This window comes from Narcine bancroftii, chromosome 6 (genome assembly GCF_036971445.1).
Source record: "Narcine bancroftii isolate sNarBan1 chromosome 6, sNarBan1.hap1, whole genome shotgun sequence".
NCBI classification, from domain to species: domain Eukaryota; kingdom Metazoa; phylum Chordata; class Chondrichthyes; order Torpediniformes; family Narcinidae; genus Narcine; species Narcine bancroftii.
Genome location: NC_091474.1, coordinates 70,430,178 through 70,455,186, shown reverse-complemented (window position 1 = coordinate 70,455,186; position 25,009 = coordinate 70,430,178). Strand labels below are relative to the sequence as shown.

At 45.5% G+C, this 25,009-nt stretch overlaps 1 long non-coding RNA gene across 1 annotated transcript in view; it reads left to right on the top strand.

Moving 5' to 3' along the window:
- LOC138737525 (uncharacterized) overlaps positions 1-23,148 on the top strand; it is a 31,688-nt gene extending 8,540 nt beyond the window's left edge. Inside the window, exons 2-3 of the long non-coding RNA XR_011340999.1 lie at positions 11,286-11,365; positions 22,635-23,148. This is a non-coding gene — a long non-coding RNA (uncharacterized lncRNA). The remainder of the gene's footprint in view (positions 1-11,285; positions 11,366-22,634) is intronic.
- Positions 23,149-25,009: the final 1,861 nt, after the last annotated feature.

Genomic DNA, 25,009 nt, shown 5'->3' with positions numbered 1-25,009 from the left:
TTCACAAAATAGATCTCATTTAAAATGCAAGAGCTATGCATAAGGAGAGATGTCATGTCCACAGTGACTTTAGAGAAACTTAGAAAAATGCCTATGGAGACTTCACAAGGTGTTAATTGGACTGATGCTGTGGAGTAAATGGACTACTGATTTGAAAGCAACAGATGGCCAGGAAAAATCTGATTCTGGTGCCGAACATCTGTTTGGTTGCAGTTTGCTGTTCTAAGAGGGGTCATGTGGTCTTGCAAACAGAGAGTGAGGATAATAAACAAACAGGATTCTTAGAGAGAGAGAGAGAGAATTGAGTTCTGCAGTGGCTTTTGGAGGCTGCAACATGACAAGCTGGCAGCCTGTTGAAACCCCATTTTGAAGACGGGTTATGAGTTTTGAATTTGGCATGTTCAAAGCCCTTGTGGTCCTTACAATAAGGGAAACAAAAGGAACTCTGTGGTGACCTGGAAGAAGAGGTTATCATTTGAAAAACCCTGATTGGACAAGTTTCTTCGGCAAGACCCAAAAGTGGCTGATGGAAGTAAATCAGTTTGTGTGTATTGAACGAGCAACAAATCTCTCTCTGAAACCAACAAGAACCTTCCTGAGTAGTAACCAATTACCTTTACGTACCTTTACGCCTCAATCTGAGGCGCCTGCAAGCTCACACCAAGACACAAGAGAAACTTGTCCGTGAACTACTCTTTGCAGATGATGCCGCTTTAGTTGCCCATTCAGAGCCAGCTCTTCAGCGCTTGACGTCCTGCTTTGCGGAAACTGCCAAAATGTTTGGCCTGGAAGTCAGCCTGAAGAAAACTGAGGTCCTCCATCAGCCAGCTCCCCACCATGACTACCAGCCCCCCCACATCTCCATCGGGCACACAAAACTCAAAACGGTCAACCAGTTTACCTATCTCGGCTGCACCATTTCATCAGATGCAAGGATCGACAATGAGATAGACAACAGACTCGCCAAGGCAAATAGCGCCTTTGGAAGACTACACAAAAGAGTCTGGAAAAACAACCAACTGAAAAACCTCACAAAGATAAGCGTATACAGAGCCGTTGTCATACCCACACTCCTGTTCGGCTCCGAATCATGGGTCCTCTACCGGCACCACCTACGGCTCCTAGAACGCTTCCACCAGCGTTGTCTCCGCTCCATCCTCAACATCCATTGGAGCGCTCACACCCCTAACGTCGAGGTACTCGAGATGGCAGAGGTCGACAGCATCGAGTCCACGCTGCTGAAGATCCAGCTGCGCTGGATGGGTCACGTCTCCAGAATGGAGGACCATCGCCTTCCCAAGATCGTATTATATGGCGAGCTCTCCACTGGCCACCGTGACAGAGGTGCACCAAAGAAAAGGTACAAGGACTGCCTAAAGAAATCTCTTGGTGCCTGCCACATTGACCACCGCCAGTGGGCTGATAACGCCTCAAACCGTGCATCTTGGCGCCTCACAGTTTGGCGGGCAGCAGCCTCCTTTGAAGAAGACCGCAGAGCCCACCTCACTGACAAAAGGCAAAGGAGGAAAAACCCAACACCCAACCCCAACCAACCAATTTTCCCTTGCAACCGCTGCAATCGTGTCTGCCTGTCCCGCATCGGACTGGTCAGCCACAAACGAGCCTGCAGCTGACGTGGACTTTTTACCCCCTCCATAAATCTTCGTCCGCGAAGCCAAGCCAAAGACCAGAGCTTGGTGAAAGTTCATAAACGTTAAATTCTGTGCACAGTATAAGAATTGCCTAATACCGGTAAACTTGAAGGAATGAGTTGGACTGTGAATCAAATAACTTTCCTGAGCATGTATACATTTCATACACATGCACTGAGAATTAGAAGGGGGTTAAATTAGGTTAAGTTAATAGTAATAAGTTAAAGTTTGCTCCTGCTTTTATGCTTAAAGAAGTTTAAAAGCAACTTTTGTTTAAGTAATAATTTGTCTTGGTGAATTTATATTGCTGCTGGGTTTTGGGGTCCTCTGGGCTCGTAACACTGTAAATAAACGTAATGTATCGAGAGAACTCTACTGTCATTAGTTATCCAGAAGGAATATAAATACATTACGTAACAATTTAATTTTAATGAAGTTGCAATATTAATTTAATTTGGGGCTTGTACTGTTGCAGTTTCCAATTTATTTTCCTGAGTACAAACCTGATCATTTGAATATCTGACAGAAAGAAGCAAGAATATAAATGAATTCAGTTTTATTTTGAAGTGTGTGACTTCTATGGATAGCTACTCACATTTTCTTTCTGTAGACACCTTGCATGAGATTGCATAACAGTGAAGCAATTAATGCTGTGCTGCTTGCCAGTCTGGGACAATTTCGATATTTGATGTTAGTCTATGTGGAGTTTGCATGTTCTCATTATGATCTTGTTGGCTACCTCCAGCTTGCCAAGGGAAGTTGGAGAGGCTGGACCGGCAGCAGCTGTCAGGCAGCATCCGTGGAGAGAAATGAGCAGCCTACCTTTTGGCTCAGATCTCTTTCTCTTGAATGTTGATGGCCCTCATAATAAATGGGACTAGAATATTTAAATAGGAAAAGGATTGGATGTGGATACCCTGGAGAGTGTGAAGAAACAATTCACCAGGATATTGTCTGGATTGGACAATGTTGAGGGTGGGGGCAGATTGGGCTTGTTTTCCTTAGAGTGAAGGAAGCTGAAGGGTGATCTGACAGATGTATATATGATTATGCAAAGAAAGAAAATGGGGCCTTGGTGGAACAAATCGTCAATCCCCGACCCCAGCCGGCAACCAGGCCACAGGAAACGTAGAGGCATGGACACCCTTCCATACCCAGCCATATTGCTATTATCTTCAACGATGGGGTGCAGGGCCTTGTCGATGACACCCACACTGTGCATTTCAGATAAATGCCATGGCTAACCATCATTAATGGCTTCAGTGGATGGCCAATGTGACAGCCTCCTCCACGAGTGGGCCTCTCTGTTGGGAAAGCTGTTCCTTATGACACCGGTGCTGAAATAAGTGTCCTTCTCCTCACAGCCTATGATACCAGGAATGCCAAGCCAGGCCTGGCACTGAGGGCAACAAACAGCACCTCTATATGAACTTACATTACCCACATTATCCCCCTTCGATTTGCTGGCCACCGATTTAAGTGGAGTTTTACTGCCTCGGCAGTGGCGCAACCGCTCCCGGGAGCCGATTTCCCACACGCCTACTGCCTGCTGGTTGACTTCAGAACTTTCAGACGATACACCTGGGGGAAGCCAAACTACTGGCCCCCCACCTTGACTCAGTCATGCTGTCTGAAGACACCTACAGACACATCCTGCTGGAGATCCCCGCAATCATAGCACCACAATTATCCTCCGCAGAACCAAAACACGGGTAAGGCACCACATCCTCACCAAGGGCCCTCCCGCTCCACGTCAGGCCACGGAGCCTTCTCCCCGAGAAGCTCACCTCACCAAAGAGGAGTTTAATAAAATGGAGGATTTGGGGAGAGTGCGGTGATCTGACAGTTCCCGGGCCTCCCGCCTGCACTTGGGCCTGAAGGCAGCAGGAGGGTGGAGGCTGTGTGGTGTTTACTGACGCCTCAGCAAGGCCACCACACCAGACAGATACCCCGTGCCCCATATCCAAGACTTTCCTGCCACCTTACAAGGGGTACAGATGTTTTCAAAGATCAATTTAATCAGGAGTCATCATCAAATCCCAGTACACACCAACGACAGACCCAAAATCATCATAATCACCCCTTCAGCCTGTTCGAGTTCATGAGGATGCCCTTCAGGCTTAAGAACGCTACTCAGACTTTTCAGTGGTTGATGAACGCGATGGGCCAGGGCCTACCATTCATGTTCATCTACCTGGACGATACTCTTAATGCCAGCCGCAACCATTCATAGCATACAGCCCACCTCAGACAACTATTCACCTCCTTGCAGGGGTTCGGCTCGACCATCAACCCTGCCAAGTGTCAGTTCGGGCCGGACACAATCAACTTCCTGAGGCATCGGATCGACAGGTACAGGGTGAAACCACTGCCCGAGAAGGTGTAGACCGTTCGGTGTTTCACCAAACCTCACACCATGAAGGGGCTGCAGGAGTTCACGGTATGATTAACTTCTACCACCAATTCATACCGGCAGCAGCTTGGATCATGAGCCCCCTTTTCATGCTCAGTGGGGAAAATAAAGACATTGTCTGGGACGGGAAGACCTTGCAGGCATTCTGGAAAGTGAAAGATGCTCTGGCCAGCACCACCTTTCTGGTTCACCCCAGGCCAGATGCGCCATCCACGCTCATGGTGAACATCTCAGGCACAGAGGTCGGAAGGGTCCTCGAACAGCTGATCAATGGGCAGTGCAGCCCCTGGCCTTTTTTAGCAGGCACCTCCGGCCACCTGAACTTAAATCCAGTGCCTTTGACTGGGAGCTATTGGCGTGTACCTGGCGGTCAGGCACTTCTGATACTTTCTGGAAGGCAGATAATTCAAAGTTTTCACAGACCACAAACCACTGACTTTCTCCTTCCACAGTACCTGACTCGTCATGGGCCAGCCAGCATAGGCACCTTTCCTACGTGTCTGAATTCACCATGGACTTGCAACGCATCACTGGCAAGAACAACATGGTGGTCAACGCTTCCTCCTGGTCCACCATCGAACCCGTCCATGCCCTATCCCAGGTCATGGAATATTCAGCACTACCAGGCTATAGCACGATGACCCTAAGATCCTGTCATGCACAATGGCACTTTCTGGGCTGAGGCTGGAGAACGACTCATCGTCTCTTCTTGCCGGCAGCATGGAGATGGCAGGTCTTTGATGCGATGCCCAACTTGGCACATCCAGCCATCAGAATCTCGTGAAGATGGTGGCCAGTAGCTTCATCTGGCACGGGCTCCACAAGCAGGTCAGTCAGTGGGCCAAGACCTGCAGCTCTGGCAGGTGACCAATGTGCAAACTCACCCTAAAGCATCTCCCCAGACTTTAGAACCAGCCATTGACATCATGGGGCTGCTACTGGTTTCCCATGGGGGGGAGATACTTCCTCACTATGGTTTACTACTCCACGAGCTGGCCGGAGGCAGTCCTGATGGCCAACACGACCATGGAGACCTGCACCAAGGCACTAATCAACACTTGGGTGTCCAGGTTCGGAGTCCCGGAACATCTCACCTCCAACAGGGGAGCGCAGTTTACCTCAGGGTTCTGGGAGGTGCTGGTCAAACCATTTGGAACCTAACTCCACCACACCACAATGTATCACCCACAGGCCAATGGGTTAGTGGAGTGGATCCACAGACATTTAAAAGCAGCCCTGATGGCCCAGCTCAAGGGTCCCAACTGGGCAGATGAACTGCCTTGGGCCCCTCTGGGGATACGCGCTGAAAGAGGACTTTAATGCCTCTGCTACAGAAATGGTCTACGACGCACACTTGGTATCCTGGGGGACTTCTTGGCTGCCACCAAGGTTCCGGAAATCCCCATGGTGGCACTGAAACAGCCCACACCGCATGGCCAGCCCAAATCTTTCATTTCCAAGGACTTGCACACCTGCTTTTGTGCGAAGGGCAGTGCACCGGGCACCCCTCTCTATGAGGGGCTGTACAGGGTCATCAGGAATAACGGGTTGATGTGTGTATTGGACATTGTCAGCAAAGAGGAAACCTTCAGCCTGGTCCGCCTGAAACCATCCCATGTGGACAATGGCCAGCCAGTTGAGACTCAGCCCCATGACACAGAGCTAGGCCTCCCAAAGCAGCAATGGACACTCAAATTACCAGTTCTGGGTGGGGAGTGGGGGTTGTGTAGCGGCCTACGAACTGAGTTGCAACCCAGCTCACAAAATGGCCAGCAAATGTGGCGATTATGAGGTTCCTGCAGGGACCAACGGCCATCGTCCTGTGTGATCTCCCGCATGGTGGGAAATAGCGGGCAATGATAGGAATGCTAGCCATTCGAAGGCCAGCACTGTGATGACGTCACTCATGTCATCAGAGGCAGGAATGACGGAGCTGGCAGAGCAATAAATCAGTCTTTGACTTCGACCCGACTGTGTGTGTGTCATTCTTACTCCACACTTCACGTAGCCCACATTTACAAGATTTAAATTTTATTTACAGCATTAAAATTTCTTGATACTGTATATTGACATAAAATCTTATAAAAATCCAATAAATGAAAAGAGTTGTTTAAGTGGATGATAGTAGCTTAAAATGAAGCTAATTGTAGATTCCTTAATGCAGGTTGGATAGTGGTGACACCAGTTGATAGTTTTCCACGACAGGGATAAGTTCATCAGCCTGGAAATTGCCATTTGTTCCACATGAGATACAGTATAACTCCAATTATCCAAAAATTGGATTCTCCAAAATCCTCATTTAAATAAATTTGGATATCCAAAACAAATCAGAAATCCTCATTTATACCAAAAGTTCTCAGAGCCAAATTTACCTCATAGGTTGAAAAAAAAATCATTCCACATGAAATTAGAACACCGATGGTTCTCGTTTCACGCAACTCCCTCCCCTCTCTCTTTCAATTTCTTCTTTACCTTCCCCTATAGACTTTTCTCTCCATTTCTCCCATCAAACTGCGCACCACTGTCTCCCAGCCATAAGCAGTTGGAAGAATCCCTTGTCCCGGCATCATCAAGGAGAGCGGCCTCCCAGGCAGGAGTGGTTCCTCGGGCTCAGTGGATTTCCCTCCCCTTACCTTCCCTCCTTCCTTCCTTGGCACACCGGATGCTGACTCCAAACCTTCCCCTCAGCCTACTACCACACATGCATATCGGACTCCTCGGCCTAGGGGACGATTCTGAGTTGGGACTCCAGCATCGGGAGGTCCAGGGACCAGGGAGACAAGAACCCACCGACTCACCAGTGAGTGTTCCACCAGCCCGGGAAGCCTCCCCAGGGATCAGCGGCAGCGCTGGTGACGTGTCGGGGGAATCCGCAGTTGTGGTTGGGAGGTGTCAATGATCGGCGGTGGCTAGCATTTTTTTTGGTGAGAATGAAACGTTATTTTACTGCTTAAAAAGCCTTCCCTTGTTGATTGTTGTGGTTTAAACATTGGTACAAGTGGTTTGCTGTTGCTACTGGAGTGTTTTAAAAAAATGACCGGTTCTCTGAAAAAAACTGTTTACCCAAAAGGTCCAGTCCCGACCATCTCGGATGATCAGTGTGGTACTGTACATATTTTAGTTGGACTGTGAAAAATAATATACAACAGTTTATCTTTAAATTTTGCTTTAAGCACTCAATGAAAGAAGACAGCAGTTAAATAATACTGCAATCTCAAGGAAAATCCTTGAAGAAAGTCAGCAAATAAAATCCAATAAACTATAACTGCACCTCACATTTCTGTGAGAACTGAAAGGAAAAGGAAATCATGAAAGCTTGCAGACATGTAAAATTGAACACCTATGACATTTTTACAAGGATTCAGGGAAAACAAAGAAGATTAAATATCCAGCCATGAATTTACACTTCATCGAACCATTGTTCAAACTGAACAAGGTTATCGGATTTTTTTAAAGATCACAGTGGAGGAAGGAGGAAATCAAAACCCCTCCTGAGAATTACTCATTCCAAAGTCTGGATATTGCACCTTCTAATTGATTTGCAAATAAATGACAGGGATTCGGGAGCCAGAGCAATGTACAAATTGAGTTTTGCCATTCCGTGACTCAAACTTCAAGTCAAGTCAACTTTATTGTCATCTGGTTGTACAAGTACAACCCAACAAAGCAGTACTCTCCAGTCCTCAGTGCAAAACAGCCAGACATATTGCGCATAGAGACAAACAATACATATGCAGGACAAGTATTCAGCTATATATAAATAAATACTATTTCCCAAATATGAGTCTCGGAGGGTCAATGTGAGCAGTTCCTTTGGTCGTTCAGCATTCTCACTGCCCGTGGGAAGAAGTTATTCCTCAGCCTGGTGGTGCTGGCTCTGATCCTCCTGGATCTCTTCCCCAATGGGAGCAGCTGAAAGATGCTGTGTGTGGAGTGGAAAGGATCCTCAATGATATTGCGCACTCTCTTCTGGTAGATCACGTCGATGGGGGGGGGAGGGAGACTCCAGTGAACCTCTTTGCCAGTTTTCTGGTCCTGTGGAGTGACCACCAATCCACTTCTCTGCAGCAACTGTACCACACTGTGATGTAGCTGACCTGGATGCTCTCAATAGATCTGCTGCAGCAGGTTGACACGATGGTGGCCAGTAGCCTTGCCCGTTTCAGTCTTCTCAGGAAGTGCAGTCGCTGTTGCGCCTTCCTGACAAGTGAGGAGATGTTGTGTCCACGAGAGGTCACTAGTTAAGTGAACTGCAAGGAACCTGGTGCTTTCAACTCTCTCTACTACAGAGTTGTAGATGTTTAGTGGAGGGTGGTTGTTCTTGGTCCTCCTGAAGTCCACGATCATCTCTTTCACCTTGTCCACATTGAGACTCAGGTTGTTAATCTCACACAATTTCATGAGATTTCCCACCTCTTCTCAGCAGTGCGACTCATCGTTGTTGCCAATGAGGCCAACGACTGTTGTATCACCTGCCAACCTGATGACACTGTTGGAGTTGGATCTGGCAATTCAGTCATGGGTCAGTCACGTGAACAGGAGCAGGCTAAGATCATAGCCCTGAGGTGCACCAGTGCTCAATGTGACAGTCCTCAGTGTTCTGCTACCGACCCTGACAGACTGTGGTCTTTCCATTAGGAAGTCCAGAATCCCATTACAGAGAGGGGTGTTGAGTCCCAACGAGGGCAGCTTCTACACCAGCCTTTGGGGAATTATATTATTAAATGCTGAGCTGAAGTCAATGAACAGCAGCCTGGCATGTGAGGCACCGTTCTCCAGGTGGGTTAGGACGGAGTGAAGGAACAAAGCTATAACGTCATCTATGGAACAGTTTTTCTATAGGTGAATTGAAATGGGTCCAGCATCTCTGAGAGGTGTGCTTTGATGTGTTCCATCACCAGATGTTCAAATGGTTGAGAGTCAGTGTCACAGGGTCGTTGAAGCCAGTTATTGGGTACCAGAATGATGGTGGCTCTTTTGAACCCTATGGGAACTGGTCAGTGATGTGCTGAAGCTGTCTGTGAAGGTCTGTGCAGTCCTTCAGTCCCTGACCGGATATGTTGTCTGGTCCCATTGCCTTGTGTGGGTTCACCTTAGACAGGTTTTGCCTCACCTTGGCTGCAATTATGCAGGGGGGCTGTTTATCAGGGGTCCAGCTCTTCTCATCTAACCATGCATAGAAGGTATTCAGTCTGTCCGGAAGGGAGGCGTCATAGTCCTTAAGTCACAAGGTTTACTTGTGATCTGTTATAGCCTTGATCCCTTGTCACATACACCCCGTGTTGCCTGTGCTGTAGTGTCTATTGATCTTCTATACGTACCCTCGATTTGCTTTCAGGATTGCACAGCAGAGTTCATCCCTATCTGATCTGAGTGCCAGCCTATCCCCTGTCCTGAAGGCAGAATGATAAGCTCTGAGAAGGGCCTGGACCTCTGCATCCGACCATGGTTTCTGGTTAGCTCTGGTTGTGAAGCATTTGTTATCCATTTGATCTTGGTGTTATCCTCCATGCACTGGCTAATGTAACCAGCTCATCCAAACTTGCTCATCCATTCAATTATCTACATTTAAGGATACACCATGGTAATAAGCCCTTCTGGTCCACAAGCCAGTGCCACATAAATGCACCAATGTTTTTAGAGGGTTAGTTGAAACTGGAGCACACAAAAGGAAATCTTACCAACACAGGGGGAAGATAGGCAGCATGCCACCATACATTAGTTCTTTTCACTGTCCTTTGGTTTTGATAGAACATAATAGCACAATACAGACCCTTCAGCCCACGTTGATATTCTGACCTTTGTCCACAACAATCTAATTTTACTTACCTCACACACATAACCCTTTAGTTTTCTTATATCCATGTGCCTATGTCCTGGCAATGCAGTCCAGGCAACCACCTCCCTCTTTGTGTAAAATAACTTTACTCTGACATCTCCCTTAAACTTTTCTCCTTATATGGGACTGCAAGGAAATCTTTTGGAGCTGGCAGTCTCGATGAGAAACTAAGAGCTGCATAACTTTCGTGAAAAGTTGAGTACAGAAAATGACATGTCATGTGGATATATCAAATCTGTATATCACAGGCACACATTGCCCCATTCCAGATTTACACACAAGTATACCAAACCTTGAGGTAAACAAGAAAATCTGCAGATGTGGGGACTTATGCACTGCACAGACATGTTGGAGAAACTTAACAGGTCACCAGCATCTAGCCCAATGGTTCTCAACTTTTTTCTTTCCACTCACATATCACTTTAAACAATCCCAATGCCGTCGGTGCTCTGTGATTAGTAAGGAATTGCTTAAGGTGGGAAGGGAAGATTGAGAATTACTGCTCTAGACCCAATTGTTACTGAAATATTTTGCTTGAGAAAATTTGTCATTGGCCCATTTCCTTTGGAGCTATGAAACCATGCACATAACGAGTCAATGAAGGACAATTAAAAAAGTAGTCTTCAAACTTTTTCTTTCCACCCACAGACCATTTTAAGCAATCCCTTACGAATCACAGAGCACTGAAGGCATAGGGAATACTTAAGGTGGGATGTGGGTGGGAAGAAATAGATTGAGAACCACTGATCTAGAGGAAGTGAAAGGAAGTCGATGTTTTGGGAATGAAGGGCTCAGGTTGCCTTTATTTCCTTTCGAAGCTGCATGACCTGCAGAGTTTCTCCAGCACTTTTTCCCACCACACCTTCTGTGCCAGCAAAGTTCACCAATGGGCAAATCACACACAAAAATGTACGTCTTGGTGGAGAGTTGAGATCTGATTCGCTGTTACTTTATGGGAGTGCAATATTCACTGACCTGCTGCCTTGGGCTCTGATATGTTTATCTCTTGAGTGGGTTCTCCATCATACATTTTTATTGCTGTTGATTCCCGATCCACCCTCTCTCCTGATAGAAACCTCCCTGAAGATGTCTCAAATCCTTCATGAACCTGGCATCTATCCCCCCCCTTTCCTTTGAAACCTGCCCCTTCTTTATCAGCAGGCTTGGCATGTTTATCTAACACAGGGAGGGTTCTACTAAAGGCTGACCTTGGCAGCCGTGCAGAATTGAATGTGGTCCCTATTGTGAGTTGTGTAGTTATGTAGTTTACCTGAATGTAAAATTCTCTTACTTTGTTGCAAATTCTGTCATTGACCAACTTTGTATTTTTATTGAGAAGGATCTGATTTGGTGCAGATACTGAAATCTTTCCCTATTTCAGTGCACAAGGACCAGGTGAAATTCCTGTTCTATGCTGAATAGTATGGTGACTTCCCTCCAGCGGGAGCAGGAGAAAGAAAGGTACTGCACATTGTTAATAAATTACTTGTAATCCTTAAACTTTGGAAACATAGAGGCACACAAGGATAAATGTTCAATCCAACTTTTCCTTCCCAACCAAGCTGACTACCAGAGCTGGCCCAGTTTGCTTGGATCTGTCTCACATCCTTCTGAACAGATCTATGTATCTGTCCAAATGTCTTCTAAACAATTAAACTGGACCTCCTTCTACCTCTTCCTCTGGAACTCATTCTGTATACCCATTACCCTTTACGCAGCCAGAACATTAGTGCAAACCATCGATGTTTTGGGGATACAAATTAGTTAGATATTCAATTGTATTATTCACAAGCAAATCATAAACAAATCTCAGTAGACTATGGATCTTTATATCTCCATTTCCTACCATGTATGTAATTAATAGATTTTTATACCCAGTGTTGGCAATGATTTTACAAAACTACCTAATATCTAACTGTCTTGGACTTGCCTAGAACTGGTGAGAGGTCACAGTCTCAGAGTAGAACAGAGATGAGGAGAAACGTCTTCAGCCAGAGGGTTATGAATCTGTGGACTTTGTTGCCACAGATGGCAGTGAAGACTGTCATTAGGCAGATTTAAAGTGGAGGTTGACAGGTTTTGGATAAGTAAAAGTGCCAAACGTTATGGGAAGAAGGGAGGAGAATGGTGTTGAAAGCAAAATGCAGCCATGATTCGAATGGTGCATCAGACTCTAAAGTAAATACACTATGTTCGAGAAACTCAACAGGTCAATCAGTGTCCTTGTATATCGTCTTCATCGTGGCTATCCCTTAAGGTCAAGGATGATGGTCTTTGCTCCATTGATCTATTCATTGGCTTATGAGTCCAATCTTGGAAAGTGGCCCACAGAGTGAAGACGCCTGTGCGTGGATTTGTTTAACATGTACTTGATGTTATACTCCAAGAAGCACACGATACATTACTAGTTCCAATGGCCTGAAAACCATGACAATCGGAGCTGATGGATTTGCTGCAGCCTTCGTCCGTCTTCACAGCCTTTGAGTTCAGAGTAACTTCATCCGCCTGTTCCACCATTGACGACTTGGATTGTTCTTTGTCAGGGACCTCACCCTCAACCTCACTGCCATGGGTTACCCTACCAGGAGCAAAAATCCAGACAGCATCGCTCTCGGGATCTCAGGACCACACAAGCTTCTCCACCATGGCAAGGTGGCAATCCACGGACAAGTTCCTTTATATAGCAAAAATAGAAATACATAACCGACATTTTGGGTCTGAGCACCTCATCAAGGATTGGAAAAATGTCAGCAGGCAGCTGGAAACCACAAGGCACAAGTTGGCAATGGGGGGAAGTAGAGAGGAAGGCAACGTGGCGGTGGAAGTGAGTGTGGGTGAGCACATGGTCGTAGAGCTTGAGAGCAGCTGGGGTTACAGATGAGGAGCAGATCAGGCATCTTCAGCCTTTCCCGTTTTACTTTTGATGGGCTGAGAAGCCTGATTCGACTCTCACCTCTTTTAGACAACAGCATCAACTCCCATTTTGTCCATTTGCTGAGTCTGGTAATTTACTGTAATCATCCTTACCGTCTTCATTCATTCTAACACATCCTGACCGAGCTTCTCTTCCTCTGAGCAACATGGCCATGAATATTTGCTGTGTCATTGATTCTACAGAAAAAAATAAAATGCATTCAGATTCACGACTTTTGAAACAGTCGATTTACTGCTTCCTTGACTCGTGGTGATAGGTATGGTGGGTAATTCTTCCTGGCAGTGGTGAACACTGTGCTAAAATAAATATAAAACGGAATGCTTGAGTCTTTCCACAACTATCTGTCACACACACAAAAAAAAAAATCTCCTTAAAATTATCAGGTTATTTACAATTTTTCTACCTGGTTTGAACGATAGACCACGAACCCACTAGAATGGACCAAACGGTCCAGTTCAGTTCCCTCCAACGTTTTAGCCACTCCAATTATTACCATTGCTGCTAACTTACATTGAATGCAACGACAAAGACCCCTGCAAAATCCCTGTGGAACGTGAATTCCGGCTAAATTGGAAAGCTAAACACGGGTTCGCTGATTGTGTGATGCAATTAAGCCGTAGCGACGCTCCTGGTACCATTATAATGAGCAGTGGTAGTTGACACATCACACACCACCAAATGCCTTGCTCATTAGCCAGATGTTTCACAGACAAATCAATGACATGACAGTTAAAGTTACAGAAGCAAAAGACGTTCAATGCTGAAAATCTGAAATACAGAAGGAAAATGATTCGACATCATGCCATAAAGAGACCAGTGGAAATTTTCTCCAGGTTCACTTCAAAAGAGCAACCAATCATAAGCTGGAGGCATATTATGGCTGGATCAGGATGGGAGTCCATAACTAGCACTGACTCCAGAAACCATGGGAATGGTACAATATGGGGTCTAATTTTGCGTGTGATGGAGAGGGAGACAGAGATGGTGAGAGAAAGGAAGGAGAGGGAAAGAGAGATGGGGAGAGAAGATGATGCAAATGCTGGCAGGGTAAATTCACGAGACTAAGGATTTTCCATTGAACTATTTTCCTTTAAATGTTGAAGTCAGTAAATGCACCATCTACGAATCCAAAGTCCCACCACTGAACTGTGAGCTTTCTGCAATCCACCAACTCGCGGGCACAAGAATATCTATCTTTCAGGACTTGGGTGAGGGTTAGGCATGGCACCTGCAAAATGGGCATTGTGTCATCAAATATCCCCTGCACCGTGCAATCATTACACCTGGTTTCTGGCAAGGGTTAATGAAATGCAAGCAGATCACATGATGCAAATGACTCCAGCAGAAGGTCCTGGAGGCATAATAGATTTGCTGATGTCGTTGTCCTGGCAGTCACTGGCATTAGAGTCCATACCTTAATGTGAGGTTGCTACTTCAAATCAAGTCAAATTTATTGTCATCTGATGGTACAAAAACAACCCAACAAAGTACTGTTCTCTGGTGTCGTGTTGAGAAGAGTTTCAGGTTCGGTGGGTTCACAGAGAGATGAGTCTGGATATAAATGTTACAATCACACGTAACTTTTGTTAAAACACGGGAGAAGGTTAAATGGTCCTCAGTCACTATTTCACTTGAGTGACGATTTAAACATTCACCTCAGACCTAGATTGGACTCTGACAATGGCAAACTAGGACTCTCACACACACACACATCCTGTTCCCTGTACAGGATGAGTTGTGGTGTGATTCTCTGCAAGTATTGATCTATCCATCGGTTGAGGATGGAGATCTTGTCGCTGAGGAGGACTTTGCCGTCTGAGCTGCGCAGCGGGCTTTGGACTTGGGGTGAGGGGCCGTACACAGCCTTTAGAGCCTCGTAGAAACCCCTGAAGTCGCCAATGTCCGCGCTGAGCTGTGTTCGTTTGGCGAGGCTAGTCCACCACTCATTTTGGATCTCCCGGAGTTTGCGCTGAAGATGGCTGCATGCGCGACGGAAGGCTTGTTTTTTCTCTGGACAGGACGGCTTTGTAAGGTGAGCCTGGTGGGCAGCTCGCTTCTTTGCCAGCAGCTCCTGGATTTCCTGGCTGTTTTCGTCAAACCAGTCCTTGTTTTTCCTGGAGGAGAAGCCCAGTACCTCTTCAGTGGATTGCAGTATGGTAGTCTTCAACTGATCCCAGAGGGTTTCAGGGGACGGGTCCGGGAGGCGGGTTGCAACGTCGAGCTTTGCTTTGAGGTTTGCCTGGAAGTTTCCTCTCGCTTCGTCTGACTGCAGTTTTCCAACATTGAACCTCTTTCTGGGGGCTTTATTGTTCCTGGGCTTTGGCTTGAAGTGAAGGTTGAGCTTGCAGCGAACCAGCCGGTGGTCAGTGTGGCATTCCGCGCTAGGCATGACCAAACGGTCAACCAGTTTACCTATCTCGGCTGCACCATTTCATCAGATGCAAGGATCGACAATGAGATAGACAACAGACTCGCCAAGGCAAATAGCGCCTTTGGAAGACTACACAAAAGAGTCTGGAAAAACAACCAACTGAAAAACCTCACAAAGATAAGCGTATACAGAGCCGTTGTCATACCCACACTCCTGTTCGGCTCCGAATCATGGGTCCTCTACCGGCACCACCTACGGCTCCTAGAACGCTTCCACCAGCGTTGTCTCCGCTCCATCCTCAACATCCATTGGAGCGCTCACACCCCTAACGTCGAGGTACTCGAGATGGCAGAGGTCGACAGCATCGAGTCCACGCTGCTGAAGATCCAGCTGCGCTGGATGGGTCACGTCTCCAGAATGGAGGACCATCGCCTTCCCAAGATCGTATTATATGGCGAGCTCTCCACTGGCCACCGTGACAGAGGTGCACCAAAGAAAAGGTACAAGGACTGCCTAAAGAAATCTCTTGGTGCCTGCCACATTGACCACCGCCAGTGGGCTGATAACGCCTCAAACCGTGCATCTTGGCGCCTCACAGTTTGGCGGGCAGCAGCCTCCTTTGAAGAAGACCGCAGAGCCCACCTCACTGACAAAAGGCAAAGGAGGAAAAACCCAACACCCAACCCCAACCAACCAATTTTCCCTTGCAACCGCTGCAATCGTGTCTGCCTGTCCCGCATCGGACTGGTCAGCCACAAACGAGCCTGCAGCTGACGTGGACTTTTTACCCCCTCCATAAATCTTCGTCCGCGAAGCCAAGCCAAAGAAGAAAGAAATTGATCTATCGCAATACTATGGCTCAGCTTCAGTGTAGTACACACCTTACCCGGAACTCTTCCAGCGATGCCCACCGTAGCGACCTGGCATGGAGCAATGTCTGGGGACTAGAGCATGAGCCAGATAGAGAGCATATGCTGTGCGCTGGTGTTACATACAGTGCTAATCTGTGCTTCTAGCCATTAAGGACCCTAGGTGATTTAAATGAGCCAACGGCAAGGTGTTCAATAATGGGTCCAACCTTGACTGACAGGTGATGTGACTTCTGAATAAGTTTCAGACAGAAAGGACATGTGACCACCCGCAATACACACATTCCAGACAGGCAGGGAGGCCTCATTTCCTCCACATACAACATCCGGTTCTTGTTGCAAAACATGCAGACACACAACCAGACATAACACACATACAGGCAAACAATACATATGCAGGACAAGTACTTCACCTACACAAATAAATAATGTTTCATGAATATAAGAGTCTCAGATGGTCAGTGTGAGCAGTTCCTTTGGCCGTTTAGCATTCTCACTGCCCATGGATGAAGCTGTTCCACAGCCCTGGTGGTGCTGGCTCTGATACTCCTTTATCTCTTCCCCGATGGTAACAGTTAAAAAACGCTGTGTGCAAGGTGGAAGGGGTCCTCAATGTTTTTGCGCGCTCTCTTCAGCCAACGATCCTGATAGATCACGTCGTTGGGGGGGGGGGGAGGTTCGGGAGGGAGACTCTAGTGATCCTCTCTGCCCCTCTATGGTTCTGTGGATTGACCTTCGATCCATTTGGCTGCTTGAACTGCACTGGGTAGTGGATTTTTATGTTTCACGGGCCTTCTGTTGTTGCCGTGCACGTCAGAACAACTACCTCCCAGCAAGATGGAGTAATGTGAATATCTGCTGAGGCCTCCACTTCCCATCCTCCTCCTCTTACTTTGGAGGCCCGACTCACTTGGTGAAATGCTCAGCTCATTCTCCCAGTGATGCCATGTCCCCATTCCAGTCTGAGATCTGCCTGGCATGAGCAGAAATGAGTTTAGTGGAAAGTAGAGGAGAACATTGGAGCACCAAGAGGCAACCCATGCTGTGATAGGGAACCATAGAACAATGGAAAATGACTCCTCTAGTATTATTCTGCCCAGTCCCATTGACCTGTGTGCAGGCACCAGCAACCAGAGGCATTCCCAGAAAGCATGGAACAATTGTAGTAATATAGGACGGCATGGTTAGTGTAGTCATTTTCATGATGTTATTACATTGCCAGTGACTTGGGTTCATATCTGGCACTGTCTGTAGGGAGTTTGTATGTCCTCCCCGTGTCCTGAGCGAGTTTTCTCCCAGGTGCTCCAGCTTCCTCCCACCCACCAAAATCATACAGGGTTTGTAGGTTAATTGGGCAGCGTGATCTCATGGCTGGAAGGGCCTGTTACCTCTAAATTTAATCGCAAAAAAAAAGGAAGAAATCAATCAGCAACTCTACTGCAAAAAGCGATGGGTCACTAGGTGTTCTGCTTCCAGATTTAGTGAGCAGATTCAGTAGGGTCTTGATCGGAAATGTTGACAGTTCCCTTCCCCATCCCCAAGATGGCCCAATTGCTGAAAAGTAGAGGCAGGAGTTGGCCGTTTGACCCATGGAACCTGCTCTGCCACTTATTGAGTTCGTGGCTCAATACCTCCAGCAGACTAGTTTTTGCTCCGATTCAGCCTTTTTATCTCTTGTGTCTTCAGCTTTTTGAGGCTGACGCCAGATTCTACCACTGCACCCTGAGGATGATTCAAGGATCAACCTGTGCATCTTTGGGACGTAGAGGAGAGTATTGGAGCACCAAGACGTAATCCATGCAGTTGTAGGGAACTATAGAACAATGGAGCATGACAGTGCAGAGACCGGCTCTGACTCCTCTAGTCTAATCCGAGCTATTATTCTGCACCCGAACCATACTACTCCATGCCTGACCCATCCATGTAAATTTTACTTTAGACATACTGCACAGTATCAAGCCGTTTTGGCCCATTGGCTCAAATTGGCACAATTTGTACCCCATTAACCTAAATGGTGGAGTGAATCAGAGCCCGCGGGGAAAACCCGCGCAGACACAGGGAGAAAGTACAACTCCTTACAGACAGCATGGGATTTGAACCCTGGTCCAGTCCCGATCACTGGCGCAGTAAAAGCATTGCCCTAACCACTACACCCACTGTGCCACCCTATCCAAATGTCAAAATTGAGTCCGCATTCACTATTTCATCAAGCAGCTCATTACATACTCCAACCACTCTGCATGAATTTCCCACTGGTGTTGCCTTTAAACATTTCCCTTTCCACCGTACATCCACGTCCTTCAGTTTTTGCCTCACCTAAGCTCATTGGAAAAAAAGACTGCTTGCATTTACTCTCACACATCATTTAATATGTCTCTATCAAATCTCCTCTCATTTTTATATGCTCCAGGGAATAAAGTCCTAACCTGTTTAACCTTTCCCCAATACTCAGCTTATCAAGTCCAGCAACATCCTGGTAAATCTTCTCTGCATTTTTATCTGGCGTCTGCAGTTGTAATGTCTACACAAAGAGCATCAGAGGTCAACATTAAATCCGAGTGACAGCAGCTCTTCCACGCGCCTAATAGTTAGGTGCACAGTAACATCTGCTGTGAACATGCCTTACATGTACAGTTTTTTTGACCTCTAAGCATCCTCATAACTCCCAAAGGTGAATGTTAATTCATTGAAATTTGCACTCAATGTCACTCGTGACAGCGATATGTATTTAAAAAAAACTTCCATTGGATATAACTTGCATTCTCCTGAGCTAAAGCATCCTAATTTTACACTTTACCACATTTATTGACCACTTAAATCATGCCTCTGTCGCGGCTGCTGGAGAGATTATGCTCAACGAAGAGACACACACTACCTGAGTGAATTCAACACTGCTTATAAAGGGCTGAGAAGCCCACCTCTGACGTCATCATCCCACCCGACTGGCGGGATGACGATCCTCCGCTTCCTGGGATTGGTCGTTTAGTGCTGCCTGGGGAGTGGCCAATCAGTGAGCCCCTCTTATCCCCGGGTGTGGCTGAGTTGGGCACCGAATTTGAAGAGAGCAGCCCGCCTTGGCCACTTCAGGTTGCAGCTTGGGGTGTGACATGTTTGGCATCCTGCTGAGCTTCTACAATAATGGTGACATGTAAAAAGGAATTGGTGAATAAATCAGGCTTTTGAACCTTTGAAAGGTTATTGAATCACCGGACAAGGTTTGAGAAAGATTTCCAATTGATGAGCAGTCATCCGAAGGAAAGAGTGTGATGAGGCCAATCAATGAGTTTTTGAATTATAAAGGATGAAGGGTGGGAGGCTGAGAGCGATGCTAGAGAGAGAAAGGTGGAAGATACTGGAATAAGATGTGAGGAGGAGGGTGGTGCCAAGTGAACACTCTGACAAAGACCTGGAGGGGCTACTGGGCAGTTTCTTGACTTTAATTTTCATGTCACTCCAGGACCAATTAGTTTGCTAGTCTTAGCACAAAGCTCATTCAAAATTGTGATTTGGAGGGAAGTCATGTGATGCAGTAGAGTCAGGATGTAAGAACCCGACCTTCCTGGGAATTAGTTTAAAAAGTACCCTTTAAGAAAAGTACAAAAGCCAACTGAAGAAAAACAATATTAGAACCACACAAGAATACTTAAATATGTCACCAAAAAGGAACAAATCTTTACCTTCCAGTTCTTTACGACTGGAGCAAGAACATGGTCAGAGGCCTCCTAGAAACAGAAAAATAGGTGCAGGAGAAGGCCATTTGGTCCTTCAAGCCTACACCATCATTCAATATGGTACCCAGTTCCTGCCTTCTCCTCATACCCCTTGATCCCCTTAGCCACAAGGGCCAAATCTAACCTACTCTTAAATATTAACAAGGAACTGGCCTCAACTACTTCCTGTGGCAAAGAATTCCACAATCCACCACCCTCTGAGAGAAGAATTTTTTTCCTCATCACAGTCCTAAAAAACTTTCCTCTTATCCTTAAACTGTGATCCCTGGCTCTGGTTTTTCCCAGTATTGGAAACAACCTTCCTGTGTTTAAATCCTTAAGCATACATGTCAAACTCTGGCCTGCAGTCTAAATTTGGCCCACGATATAATTATATTTGGCCCGCAAGATCATATTAAATATATATGAGAGTTGGCCCGCTGGCCGCCGCGCAAGTAGAGCACATGCACAGCAGCAAGCACTACCGTAGTAGTGTTTAGCACTTCCACAGCAGGCACAGCAGTCACCGATATAGTTAACGGGAACGTTAATTAGATATTCACAGCGCCGCCTAGCTGCGACGGACCCGCCGCCTAGCTGCGACGGACCCGCCGCCTAGCTGCGACGGACCCGCCGCCTAGCTGCGACGGACCCGCCGCCTAGCTGCGACGGACCCGCCGCCTAGCTGCGACGGACCCGCCGCCTAGCTCCGACGGACCCGCCGCCTAGTTCCATGTGGCTGGACGTGGTGGGTCACCTCTGTGTCTCCTTGAGCTTCATCTGTGGGCGGGTGCTGCTGGGCATCGGACTTTCCGCTGGGGTGGAGGTCGCGGACGAGTTCCACCGCTCTCACGGTATTCCCGGTGAGATGGCGAGACCAGCGGGGACTCCTTGGGTCGTTGGTGGCGGTTGCAGCAGGCAGAGGCGGAGGAGGGAGAGGGGGCGGGGGGGGATGCCCCTCGGGTTTGCTGGCTGGGCTGGGGAGGGCTCCCTGCAGACCTCCACTCCCTGGCATGCTTCTCGGCAACGTGCGATCCTTGGCTTAAAGGCTAGAGAGAAATATTATTTATTGAATATTTTATTTCTTATTTGTTAATGCTTCTTATGGAAAGAGTTTAACCAAAACTATTATTAAACATTTATTTAATAAGAAAAAGTTTAACATTACATATGTTGAGAAAAAACATGCAGATGTTGTTGAAAATTTTCAATAAATATTTAGTTCAGCCCTCGACTTAGTCCAAGTTTTTAATTTTGGCCCTCGGTGAATTTGAGTTTGACACCCCTGCCCTTAAGAATTTTATATGTTTCCATAAGATCCCCCCTCAATCTTCTAAATTAAAGCAAATACAAGCCGAGTTTATCCAACCTTTCTTCATATGCAAGTCCTTCCATCCCTGGTATCAGTCCAGTGAACCCCTCCATGGCAAGGATGTCCTTCCTCAGATAAGGAGACCAAAACTGCATGCAGTACTCCAGATATGGTCTCACCAAGGCCCTGTACATCTATAGCAGGATCTCTGTACTCCTCTATTCAAATCCTCTTGCTATGAATGCCAACATAGCATTCGCCTTCCTCATCACCTGCTGAACTTGCACGCCCACTTTCAATGACTGATGCACAGCAACACCCTAGTCTCTCTGCATCTCCCCTTTTCCTAAACAGATACCATTTAGATAATAGTCCTCTTTCCTGTTCTTACCTCCAAAATGGATAACCTCACATTTATCCACATTATATTGCATCTGCCATATCTTGACTCACTCGCCTAACTTGTCCAAATCACTCTGCACCCACCTAGCGTCCTCAACATAGCCAACCCCACTACCCAACTTTGTATCGACTGCAAATTTTGATATATTGCTATCTATTCCCACATCTAAGTTGTTAATATATACTGTAAACCAGTGTGGCTCCAGCACAGAGCCCTGCAGTATCTCACTAGTCACTGGCTACCATTCTGAAAATAACCCATTTATACCTACTCTTTGCTTCATGTCCATCAACCAATTCTCTATCCACCTTAACTCCATACCTCCTAACCATGCTTTTTAAGTTTGCATGCTAGTCTTCTGTGAGGAACCTTATCAAATGCCTAAAGTCCAGATATACCACATCCACTGATTTCCCCCCCCTATCCACACTACTGGTTACATCCTCTAAAAACCCTATTAGATTCGTCAGACATGATTTTCCCTTCACAAAACCATGCTGACTCTGTGTGATGATACCACTACTCTCCAAATGTACTGCGATTGCATCTTTAATAACTGATTCTAGCACCTTCCCTCCGAGCAATGTCAGGCTAACTGGTCTGTAGTTTCCCAGATTCTCTCCCCCTCCCTTCTTAAAGAGTAGGGTTACATTGGCTACCTTCAATCCTCAGGAACTAATCCAGTATCTAAGGAGGTTTGGAAAATTCTCACTAATGCATCTACTATTTCCTGGGCTACTTCCTTCAGCACTCTCGGATGCAGACCATCCAGCCCTGGGGATTTATTCGCCTTTAATCCCTGCAATTTAACTAATACAACCTCTCGACTTATAATTATTTCCTTTATACCTTCCCTCACATTAGATCCCCGATCCTCAACAATTTCCTGAAGATAAGTTATGTCCTCCTTGGTGAAGACAGAACTAGTCATTCAGACTGTCTGACATACTTTTGTTCCCCATGATTAACTCACCCATTTCTATCTGCAATGGACCCACATTTGTCTTAACCAACCTCTTTCTCTCAAAATATCTATAAAAACTTTTACAGTCAGCTTTTATGTTCCCTGCCAGCTTTCTTTCATAATCTCTTTTACCTTTCCTAATTAATCCTTTTGTCCTCTTCTGCAGAACTCTGAATTACTCAAACAAAGCTTGGGACTGGCATGTGAGCCACCTTCTGGGTAAGCCGCGCACTGATGGGGATGTCTGCAGCTGCGCCTCTTCCGCTGCAATGAGGAGATGATGTCCAGGAAGAAGACTCATCGCGCAAGGGCAGAAAATCACGGATGCGCAAATTGGATGAGGCTCAGGAGACAGCTGAAGCAGCTAGAGGCTTCACTGCCGGCGACCGATGCAGGCCTCTCCACCAAGACATCGGAGAGGAAAGTGACAGCGAAGAGGAGCAAGAGACAATATAAGAAAAAGCCAAGGTTTCTACTAAGGGTAAAGGAAAAAAAAAACTAAGGAGCAAGAAGAAATTGAATATTCTAATGCAGACTTGTGAGAGAATTGAGAGATTTAGAAAATACAAATAAACAGATGAAAATACTTTGCTATTATGAATAAGATGCAAGTTACTATAAATAATATGGGCGAAAGAATAAAAAATGTGGAATAGAACAGAGTGGGATAAATGGAAAATGAAACACTTGCATGGACTATGGACTATAGAAAGAAAAATATCCCTTGGGATAAGGTGGATACTTTAGTAGAAGAAATAACATTAAGGTTGTTGACCTCAAGGAGGGCATTGAAGGCTAAGGTCCAATTTGGGTTTTTTTCAAGCTTGGATACCAGAAGTTTTGGGTGCAAAAAAGTTTGAGAAACCTATTGAAATTGACAGGGCACATAGAGATCTTGGACCACCACTATCGCCAGACCAAAAGTCCACGTTCTATAATGATTAAATGTCTGAGATATCAAGACATAGAGAAGATATTAACAGCAGTGGCAGAGGGAAGCAAAAGCAAGAAATGGTCCATTTGATTATCAAGGATCTGGAGTCTTGTTTTACCCAGACATGAGTGCAGAATTATTGAAATGAAGGAAAGAGTTTAACCCGGTTAAAAACTCTCTTTGATAAAAGGATACAGATTTATACTGCATTATCCAGTAATTTGAAGATTTTTTTTTGCCAGACGGTGGAAGAAGATTTTTTATGGATAGTGATTGGGCAGAAGAGTTCATGGAAACACTAGTAATTGTTAAACTGGCTGGTGACTAATTTTATATAATATTGTTCCTTTTGTTTTTTTTAAATAGTGTTTATCTATATAAAAGTATGACTAAATATTTATGGTGATCATCAGGGGGAGGGGGGTGGGGATTGGGGGTAATGGGTAACTGACTACTATCGAGTTATGTGTCTCTTTGTGACACTAGCCACAAACCATAAAATGGAGGGGGTTAGTTTTGTGCATGAATTAAACCACGCTAATAGGGGGGATTCTTGTAGTCTGTGTAATATTATGTGTTATGTACTTTAACTAAATTATTTTTTACTTTTTTTTTCTTTTCTGTTTGGACTGCGGAAGGTGTTTTCTCTACCACGGAGGATAACATTTGAGCAATTTATTGGTGGAGATGCGTGGGGTGAGGTGAAGGAGGAACAAGTAGATGTTGTGAAATATCTCTGTAGAGATGAATAATGCAGTAAAATACACGTTTTAATGATAATGTGTTAAACAGAGAGTAAAGAGAAAGAGGGTATTGTCACAAATCAAAAAAAGGAAAACATTTCATTAAAAAATTTCCATATATGTAATCATATCCAGATGCAAAATGCAGTAGTCAAATATTAGTATCAAATCCATTGCATGTTAATATAAACCCTAACCCTCCAAACCCCCTCCCCTAAAGAAATCCCAAAGAGAAGGATAGAATTAGAATGAAATAAGAAAAAGCAAAGAATGATAGAATAAGGAAAGTAGGAAAAACAAGAATAGAAAGTTGGTTGCTGGTGTGTACCCCCAAACACACGGCTCTAATTATTCATATCTTTTACATCCTAGGAGGTTAGAAGCACAGGGAAAAATCTAAATTAATTCCCTCAATTTCTAAATACAGATGTCAAATTTTCAAAATTACATCATATTTATTTATGATATTATAAATAATTTTCTCAAGGGGAACACGGCTGTGCATCACTGCTTTCCATCGCTCCAGATCAAAGTGGATGACTGATTTTCATGTTACTCTATAAGTATTCTTGCTACTGCCGACGCAATCTTTACAAATTCTTTTTTGATATGTAGATAATTTCAGTTTTGGTCTTATCTTATTACCTAATAAGAATAACATTGGGTTTTGTGGAAATTTAATTCGGGTAACCCAAACTAAATAAATTGCCATATTTAATCAGAAGGATTTCACTTTAGGACAGGACTAAGTAGAATGTAAAAAGGTATGTACCTCCTGACCACATTGCAAACATTGATCTGATAAAGCTGATTTCAATCTATTTAACTTCTGTGCCGTGAGATATAATTGATGTAAAAAAATTG